The 9,728-nt window shown below is 45.6% G+C and overlaps 1 long non-coding RNA gene across 1 annotated transcript; it reads left to right on the top strand.

Annotated features, from left to right (window-relative positions):
* Window positions 1-3,349: 3,349 nt before the first annotated feature.
* LOC115082130 lies at window positions 3,350-8,497 on the top strand. Its single transcript, XR_003854084.1, has 4 exons — window positions 3,350-3,574; window positions 7,283-7,413; window positions 7,533-7,673; window positions 8,355-8,497. It is a non-coding gene; the product is annotated as an uncharacterized LOC115082130 (long non-coding RNA).
* Window positions 8,498-9,728: the final 1,231 nt, after the last annotated feature.

Here is a 9,728-nt window from a genome sequence, read left to right as displayed (position 1 = left end):
CTGTCCTGGGCTTCTTCCTTCTGGGAGAGAGATGATCCCTTACTAGGGGTGTACATTCGTTTTGAACTTAAATGGAAAACGCAACTTTTTTTTTTTTTTTAACTTAAAAAAAAGATGAGGCTTAAACGATCAGATTTCCAACTTATTCAACATAGCTATGTTGAATATGTTGTAAATCGCGATTGTTGATCTAAATAAAAATTTAAACCCCTCACCCTCCTTAATCCCCCCCCCCCCAAGACTTACCAAAGCTGGCCAAAAGTTCCGTGAGGGTCCGGGAGCGGACGCGTGGGGAATCACGTGACGTCGGCGCCACGTCAGAGTGACGCGGCGTCACGTGATTCCCCTCGGGTTCGCTCCCGGACCCCTCGTTGGGCCCAAAAGGCCAGCTTGGGGGGGTCAGGAGGCCCCCCCAAGCTGTCCAAAAGTGCCTTTTGAGCCCAACGAGGGGTCCGGGAGCGAACCCGAGGGGAATCACGTGACGCCGCGTCACTCTGACGCGGCGCCGACGTCACGTGATTCCCCACGCGTCCGCTCCCGGACCCTCACGGAACTTTCAACAATCGCGATTTACAACGTATTCAACATAGCTATGTTGAATAAGTTGGAAATCCGATCGTTTAAGCCTCATCTTTTTTTTAAGTTAAAAAAAAAAAAAAAGTTGCGTTTTCCATTTAAGTTCAAAACGAATGTACACCCCTAGTAAGGGATCATCTCTCTCCCAGAAGGAAGAAGCCCAGGACAGCACAGAGCCTCCTAGCTCCTAGCTCTGTGCTGTCCTGGGCTTCTTCTAGGAGCCTCCTAGCTCCTAGCTCCTTTGCAAGGAGCACATGACGCGGACGTCATGTGCTCCTTGCAAAGGAGTTCAGGAATGGCGTCCTGACCCCGCTGGACCACCAGGGAGTTTTGGTAAGTCTTGGGGGGGGGGGATTAAGGCGGGTGAGGGGTTTAAATTTTTATTTGCACATATGGACATAGACTCAACTTATGGAATTCTCCATATGTCCATATTGACCGCAAATGGGACCCCCTTTCGACTTATGGACTTATGAACTTAAACTTTTGGTCTGCACATCCCTATCCCTTACTCTTCAACCTGGACCAATTAGTCATGGAGATCTGTCTGATTTTAGTTGAGCCCAGATTTTCTACTTCTGCTTGAATGGGGAGAATGTGGTCATTTTTGAACTTTAGCTTCTGAGCTTTAATGGAGGGAAAACAGTCTGACCTTGATCTTCCAGCAAGGCCTCTCCGAAGCTATCAAAGATGAGCTTGCAGATCATGTCCTTCTGATTACTTTGGAGGGCCTAATTAGCCTGGCCATCCATTTAGACCTGCAGTTCAAGGAAAGAGTGAGGGAGAGGTGTTTGGCTTGCCAGACCACCTTGAGGATCTCCAACCTCTCTGTGTTGCTAACTCACACCAAAGAAGATGGGGCTGTCACTCCAACTGAAGAGCCCATGCAGGTGAGCCACTGTCAGCTCTCACTGGAAGAAAAACAGAGAAGGAGGCATCTTAATCTCTGCCTGTATTGCGGGGTCCCAGGGCATTTCACATCCCACAATCCAATTAAGTCAGGAAACACTAGGACCTAGGGTTGGTGGGGGAAGCCACCCTAGATCATTTCTGTTCATCCCCACTACTGCCTTTCCTCCAGTTGTTTCTACCCCCATCCCTGATAAATCATGCTCCCTCCACCATCCCCATGCTATTTCTCAAATAATTCCTTTCACACATGGCTTTCATGTAACTCTCTATCTTGGCCCTCTCTCCTTCTCTCCATTCTCCCCTCTTTAGCCCTAGTCTGCTCATACCTCTACATAACACATAGCAGTGTGGGCATTGGGGAGGAATATGATGCCAGATAGTTCAATTTGCATTGCTGACTTCAGAGAGTTGGGAGAAAGATGGTATTCAGCCATCCTCACCCTCCCCACAGCATTTAGCTGTTCCATGTGCTGTTCAGCAACCCTATCCTCACCTCTTCCCAGCAATCACCCCATCAGCTCTCCCAATATTCATTTCTTTGCATGCCACTCTTCCAAGAAGCATTTACTCCCTCTTCATTGCTCCCTTCCCAAGCAATTATCCCCTCTTGTACCATTCTTCCCCTGAGCATTCACACTCCTCAACTTCCCATCATCCACCACTTCTCACATTGCTGCCTCCCTCAATTATCCACTCCCTTCCAGCATTCATCCCATTCCATCATGACAAACTATTCTGGCCTGACTGGAGCTCTGGGTGACTCCCACTTCTGCCTTGATGTTAGCTGAATCCCAAGTCCCGGGAACACAGTGATCTCGCTTTGAGAGCGTGCTCATTCCAGCCTTTCCCCTCCAGATAGCAGAACAAAGAAATGCCTTCTATTCCAGGCAGTGGGTTTCGGGGGGTGGGGAACAAGATGGGAGGGCTGGAACAAGAAGCTGAATGGCTCTTCTTGCTGTCCTGTGATCCTTAGCCTCACCCCCTCCTGTCCTCCAGTGCTGCCACTGTACTTGAACAGAGGTGGGGAGAGAAAGTGCAGGGATGAGAAGGGAAAAGTGTTCCCTTCTCCAGCTCCTCTTTCCTGTTTCAGCTGCAATAAGCAGAACTGGGGGGAAAGTAGAAGAGGGGCTGAAGCTGGAAGTAGAACAGCTCTTTTCTGCTCTGCTCTGCTGTGTGTGCTCCCTTTCCTGGTCCCAAGTATACTGTCCTCTGCAGTGGTTCACACAGTTGCCATGAGGACAGGAGGGTAAGAGCCACTTTTTGCAAATGGAAGAGTTTTGTGTGGCTACCAACCAACAGGTTAGCCACCCCTGAACTAATGCAATCAATCTTAATCATCTATTTATTTATTTATTTATTTATTTATTTATTTATTTATTACAGAGGAAACCTCTACATTCAACATTTCTATCAAAAGACTTTTGGTGTTAATGTCCCTAATGTACTCATTGCAAAATATATTCATTGAAACAGCAGTCTGAGGCAGATACCTTGATTATAACGTGTAACAGATTGCTGTAGCTTGGAAAGCATACGTATATACAGAATGCTAATAATTGAAGCAGAAAAAAAAGTTATATATTGGTAAGATATACAGTCAGTATATACAGGTTTTATATGCAATGATGTCTATAAACTGTTTAACTTTGATCAGGTAGGTAGACTCCACGTGTGGGATGGACAGTGAAGAGTTAAAACCCTGCAATTCCCTACATTATAGAGGCTTTCTGCAAGGCTTTCTTGCCAGAGCTACACACATTGCAGCTAAGCAGCTTTAATTAGGATGCCCAGGTGACCCATCTTAAGGAGCTATTTAAGAAGTAGGCTTCCTTCCCTTATTGATTCCATGTGGGAGGAAAGGACTGCTGATTAGTCAGAGGGTGGGGATGTGTTACTCTGCCATAGGCTCTGCAGGCAAAGCTGCTACTCCTGATGAAAAGACTATTAATGTTTAATTTTTGCTTTGAAGCTGTGCTGCTTACTTCCATGTATGCAGGCTGAGAACTTCCACCTGCTGAAACAATATGGACCTCTTGCTGGTTTCTCTAAAAAGGTTGAAAGATGCTGTGCCTGTGAACAAAAACTGGTAAGGGAGAAATAAAACCATATTACCTGAACTTGCTGTGCTTCATTCTGCTTTGTAGTAATCCTGCTGACTATCTAGACTAACATGATACCCTTCTTCCTTTCTGTACTAGTCTATCCCCTCCTTCAAAATTGTTTCATATTTGCTTCTATCTTGTTCAAAGCATCATACATTATCTAGTCTATTAATACATTTTAAATGTGAAATCTAAGTGAGCAAAATATCGTAAAATAAGCAATACATTTTGCAATTAAGTAAAAGGCTGGGAGGGCAGGATCCCAGTCTGCCGTCATTTAATATGGCAATAGGCTTGGCTTTCTCTCCTATGTGGATCCCTGGCATTAGAAAGCTTATGGGACTGAAGCTCTTGGGAGGAGGCTGCTTTACCCTCCCCCCCCCCATCCCTCCCTCTTCCTAACTCCTTCATTCTCTTGCTGCTTGTTATGGGGTATTTGATAGGGGTGTGCATTCGTTTTCAACGCATATGTAAAACGCAACATATTTTTTTTTTTAACTTAAAAAAGTGATGAGGCGAAAACGATCGGATTTCCAACGTATTCAACATAGCTATGTTGAATACGTTGGAAATCGCGATTGTTGATCCTAAATAAAAATTTAAACCCCTCACCCTCCTTAATCCCCCCCCCCCAAAAGCTCCCCAAGCTGGCCAAAAGTTCCGTTTGGGTCCAACGAGGGTCCGGGAGCGGACGCGCAGGGAATCACGTGACGTCCGCGTCACTCCGACGTGACGCCGACGTCACGTGCTCCTCGCAAAGGAATACAGGAATGGCGTCCTGACTCTCCGCTGGACCACCAGGGAGTTTTGGTAAGTCTTGGGGGGGGATTAAGGAGGGTGAGGGGTTTAAATTTTTATTTAGGGAATCGGTGCACGTATGGACATAGACTCAACTTATGGAATTCTACATATGTCCATATTGACCGAAATTGACCCCCCCTTTCGACTTATGGACTTATGAACATAAACTTTTGGTCTGCACATCCCTAGTATTTGAGCCAAGTCTACATGAGCTCTGGTTGCTCAAACCCCATGGGGGGGGTCTGGAGTGGGGCATTACCCACCCTTCTTAATCCATGGAAGCAAAGCTACTCCCATTCTTGCTCCTGTCACTGTCTTCAGAATCCTACTTATATAACCTGTTATATGTAAAGCCTGTTGCTAAGTTATTGTTATCTGTAAACCGAGGTGATGTATATCTATATGTACCGCTGTATATAAAAATCTCCAAATAAATAAATAAATAAATAAATACTTGAGGCAGTGATGGTGAGGTTCCCTCAAGGGTGGGAATTTGAGGGGTTCAATGAGTGATGAGAGGTCCATTGCAGAGCTGGCACTGGATCAGTTGATGTCCATTCCTATAAAGGAGCAGGATCTAGTGGTGTCTGGCAGGGAAACTGCACTGGATTCATCGGGCATCCATTGGTTTGGCAGGGAGCAAGTGAGTTGGGAGACAGTGTGCTTGGGCAAGAAAGAGAGGCAGATAGATGCAGGAGGTATGAATACAGCCTCTGGCAAAAAAAAAAAAGAAAAAGGGCAGTATAGTGCCAAGGCCACTTGGGTTGAATGGGCCAGCAAGAGCAAGAGCAGTGATAGGTGACAGGCCCCAATGGGAACAGATGACTCGAGTATGTGAACAGCTATGGATGAATCAACAGTGGACCTCTGTGCATGGGAAGACATTCTGCAATGTGCCCATCCCTTGGGAGGTGCAATTTTCAGGAGAGACAGCATTGTTGTGAAAGGAGGAACTCAGAGGAAAAATACTTTCATGAACTGGTTGGGGGTAGTTTGTGAGGGAGAAGGGTTTACTGAAAGCAGCAAAGGGATTAGGTGATTCAATGGGGAGACATTGGAGCAGAGGGAAAAGCAGAGCTGACAGGGCTGCAAGTGAGTCTAGGATAGGGATGTGAATCGTGTCCTCGATCGTCTTAACGATCGATTTCGGCTGGGAGGGGGAGGGAATCGTATTGTTGCCGTTTGGGGGGGTAAAATATCGTGAAAAATCGTTAAAAATCGTTAAAAATCGAAAAATCGAAAAATCGAAAAATCGAAAACGGCACATTAAAACCCCCTAAAACCCACCCCCGACCCTTTAAATTAAATCCCCCACCCCCCAAATAACTTAAATAACCTGCGGGTCCAGCGGCGGTCCGGAACGGCAGCGGTCCGGAACGGGCTCCTGCTCCTGAATCTTGTCGTCTTCAGCCGGCGCCATTTTCCAAAATGGCGCCGAAAAATGGCGGCGGCCATAGACGAAAAAGATTGGACGGCAGGAGGTCCTTCCGGACCCCCGCTGGACTTTTGGCAAGTCTCGTGGGGGTCAGGAGGCCCCCCACAAGCTGGCCAAAAGTTCCTGGAGGTCCAGCGGGGGTCAGGGAGCGATTTCCCGCCGCGAATCATTTTCGTACGGAAAATGGCGCCGGCAGGAGATCGACTGCAGGAGGTCGTTCAGCGAGGCGCCGGAACCCTCGCTGAACGACCTCCTGCAGTCGATCTCCTGCCGGCGCCATTTTCCGTACGAAAACGATTCGCGGCGGGAAATCGCTCCCTGACCCCCGCTGGACCTCCAGGAACTTTTGGCCAGCTTGTGGGGGGCCTCCTGACCCCCACGAGACTTGCCAAAAGTCCAGCGGGGGTCCGGAAGGACCTCCTGCCGTCCAATCTTTTTCGTCTATGGCCGCCGCCATTTTCCAAAATGGCGCCGGCTGAAGACGACAAGATTCAGGAGCAGGAGCCCGTTCCGGACCGCTGCCGTTCCGGACCGCCGCTGGACCCGCAGATTATTTAAGTTATTGTGGGGGGGGGGGGTTCGGGAGGGTGGGGGATTTAATTTAAAGGGTCAGGGGTGGGTTTTAGGGGGTTTTAGTGTGCCGGCTCACGATTCTAACGATTTATAACGATAAATCGTTAGAATCTGTATTGTATTGTGTTCCATAACGGTTTAAGACGATATTAAAATTATCGGACGATAATTTTAATCGTCCTAAAACGATTCACATCCCTAGTCTAGGATGGGGCAAGAGAAAGTGAGGGTGGCACCAGAGGAATGCAAAGGGAAGGACCGATTGTCTTCTGTTACAAAGGAAGAGAAGCTGGAGATATCTTAATTGTTGACTTCATGTGATTAAGATTTGTCACAAGATGGAGAGAAGAAGGTGGCAGAATGGATCGGAGCATCAATGAAAGTGCCATCGCTAGGACTTTGCAGGCAGGTGAGACGTGAAGTGTTAGGAAGTTAATGGTAGGGGTTAAACAGAAAAGGGTGAGGACAAATCGTTCTTTATCCTCTGCTTCATCTTGCTTACAATATCTTTTGAGTCAACAGAGAAAATGGGATATAAGGAGATGACAGCTGGTCCAAAGCAGGACATGTAGCATACAGGAAAAGCAGTGATGATGGAATTACTGGCAAGGATACTGAAGGGGTTGAGGAAGAAAATTAAAAAGAAGATATATATCAATATATTATCCCTATTGAATGATAGAAGGGGGGGAAGAAATAAAAAGGTAAGGAGGCAGGGGGTGGAAAGAATACACAGAGAATCATTTTGCATTGTCTGCCTTTTCCTTAGACTGGCTAGTGTGGTTGTGCATTAGGGATGGCATTTGTTTCAAATGAATGGACACCAAAAATATGGTATGTGTATCTATGCGCATATAACATTAAAATCAATGTATTGCTTTAGGCTTTAAACAAATCCTTTCTTGAATTGGGATCTGTGATGCACAGCCGCCAGATCGAGAGGTGTTCCTGAGCCTAACATACCCAAGCGTTCCTTTTCCATGTGGATGTTTTCTGAACCGGTTAAGGTTTAAGGTATCTTTCTTGATAGTGGTATCATTTTATCTCATCTCACGTATAGATTCTTATCATTTTATTCTCATCTCATGTATAGATTTTTTGTATTCATGCTTTCACGTATTTGTCTCATCCAGGTGCTGATGAAAGCTTTTGTTTATTTATTTATTTTTTCAATTTCCATTTGAAAGCAACTTCCGACTTCTGGATTATACATTTACATTTTAGCACTTCCTGTCCTATCTGCTGTTAAAAGATATTAAGTTGGTCAGTACAAGGTATGTCTGTTTCTCACACTGTCTACTTACATCTTTTGGGTTTTTTTTTAGCATTCATTAGGGGCCTAGTGAAGGTCCATGGGGTAATGGTGGAGTTCCTGTGGACAATTAGTCCTAGGAATAGACTGCAAATTACAATTTCATTTTTTCTTGCATTTCTGTATTGTCTTTATGTTTGGTTTGCCATGGATCAGATGTATGCAGAGTTTCTCCGCTTGATCTTGCTGCTGCGATTTATGGGGCATCCTTGAGTAGGAGCAGCTGTTTGTGATCAGAGCCAGTGGGCAACACTTGATGTGTCATCCATCTAGTTTTTGATTTATAACAATTTTTATACTTAGCTCATTATGCTAATTATATATTGTTTACCTTTTTTCGTTTCATTTTTATTTTTTCATCTTTAACTGATTTAATAAGCCTATTGGCATTTTAAATCCAGTTGCACATTATGCTCCCCCTGCCCTGGCATGAGTGGAGCCTTATAAGGTAATATTTCTTTTCCTATTTTTCTTTTCTTTTTCAACATATACATGTTTTCACTGGTTTAAGTTTAATTATAGTATCCAACATGTGAGTCCCGTTTACGGTAATTTTATTGGCTTTTCTATTAAAGCTTATATTTGTTACTTAGTTGGCCTTTATAACAATTTTTCTTATTTTTTTTGTATATCCCCTTGACAGATTTTTTGGTGTCAGACTCATCAGGGTTTCCTCCTGAGGAAGCCAGATTTGGTGAAACAAGGGCCTTATTGGGGCATTTGACATCACACCCAGGAGGAACACCATGCTCATATGACATTTTGTAACTGATCATTGAATAAATGCACCACTGTTTACATTTATTATTGCTTTAGTTTTTTCATTGTTTATGATTTTGTTTTGTGTTTTTAGGTAGCATTTGCATCATAACAGTGATGACCGTCGGCTGCCGGTATTCAAAATGGCGCCGATAGCCTTTGCCCTTACTATGTCACAGGGGCTACTGGTACCATTGGTCGGCCCCTGTCACATGGTAGAAGCAATTGACGGCTAGTGCCATCTTGTGCTCTGACCAATGGCACCGGTAGCCCCTGTGACATAGTAAGGGCAAAGGCTATCAGCGCCATTTTGAATACTAGCAGCCGATGGCCCGAGTGCAGGAGATCACTCCAGGACCCCCGCTGGACCACCAGGGACTTTTGGAAAGTCTTGGGGGAGTCAGGAGGGTGGGGGTTTTATTCATTAATGATACATTACATTAGTGGGGGTTCGCTATACGTTTCGGAACCCCACAAATGCAACGAATAGGGACCTATACTTTGCAGATTGCACATTCTTTCAAAACGAATGCACATCCCTACTATTTTGCATAGGCCCGACAAAACACATATGTCACAGGGCTTTGTGAAAGGGGCGGTCCAGCAGTATGGTGGGACTGAGGCCTCCGGCACAGCGGCTGTGCTGGGTGATCGTGCACTAGCAGCCAGCCAGCACGCAAGTTGCGCCTGCCATAGGCAGGTGTAACTTACAAAATAAAAGTAGGGGGGGATTTAGGTAGGGCTGTGGGGGAGGTTAGATAGGGGAAGGTGGGAGGGGGTCGAAGAAAACTTCCCTCCGAGGCCGCTCTGGTGTCAGAGTGGCCTCGGAGGGAATGGGGAAAGCCATTGGGGCTCGGCACGCCCAAGGTGCACTAATGTGCATCCCGCTGCGCGTGCATGTTATAAAATCATGCGTACACTTGTGTGCGCTGGGTAGCGTGCACAAATGTAGCCCACGCGTGTATATTTAAAAATCCAGTGCAAAGTGTACAATGGACAGCCACCACAGGAGACACATCCTATAGGACATCAACTCTGCTATGTTGTCCGCAAGTCATGGCAGCCATGCAGATAAGCAAGGGCCTCAAACCTGAAAGACTGTACTTCTGCTTGGAAAATGACTATTCTGGAGTCCTAAATCTGTGTTTTAAGAGTTTCACATAAAGGATAACCACTGTAACTGCTACTAGGGATGTGAATCGTTTTTCTGACTATTTAAAATATCGTCTGATATTTCTAAAATTGTCATTAATCATTA

The sequence above is a fragment of the Rhinatrema bivittatum genome, unplaced genomic scaffold (assembly GCF_901001135.1).
Source record: "Rhinatrema bivittatum unplaced genomic scaffold, aRhiBiv1.1, whole genome shotgun sequence".
Taxonomy (NCBI): domain Eukaryota; kingdom Metazoa; phylum Chordata; class Amphibia; order Gymnophiona; family Rhinatrematidae; genus Rhinatrema; species Rhinatrema bivittatum.
This window is presented reverse-complemented; position numbering and strand designations above follow the sequence as displayed.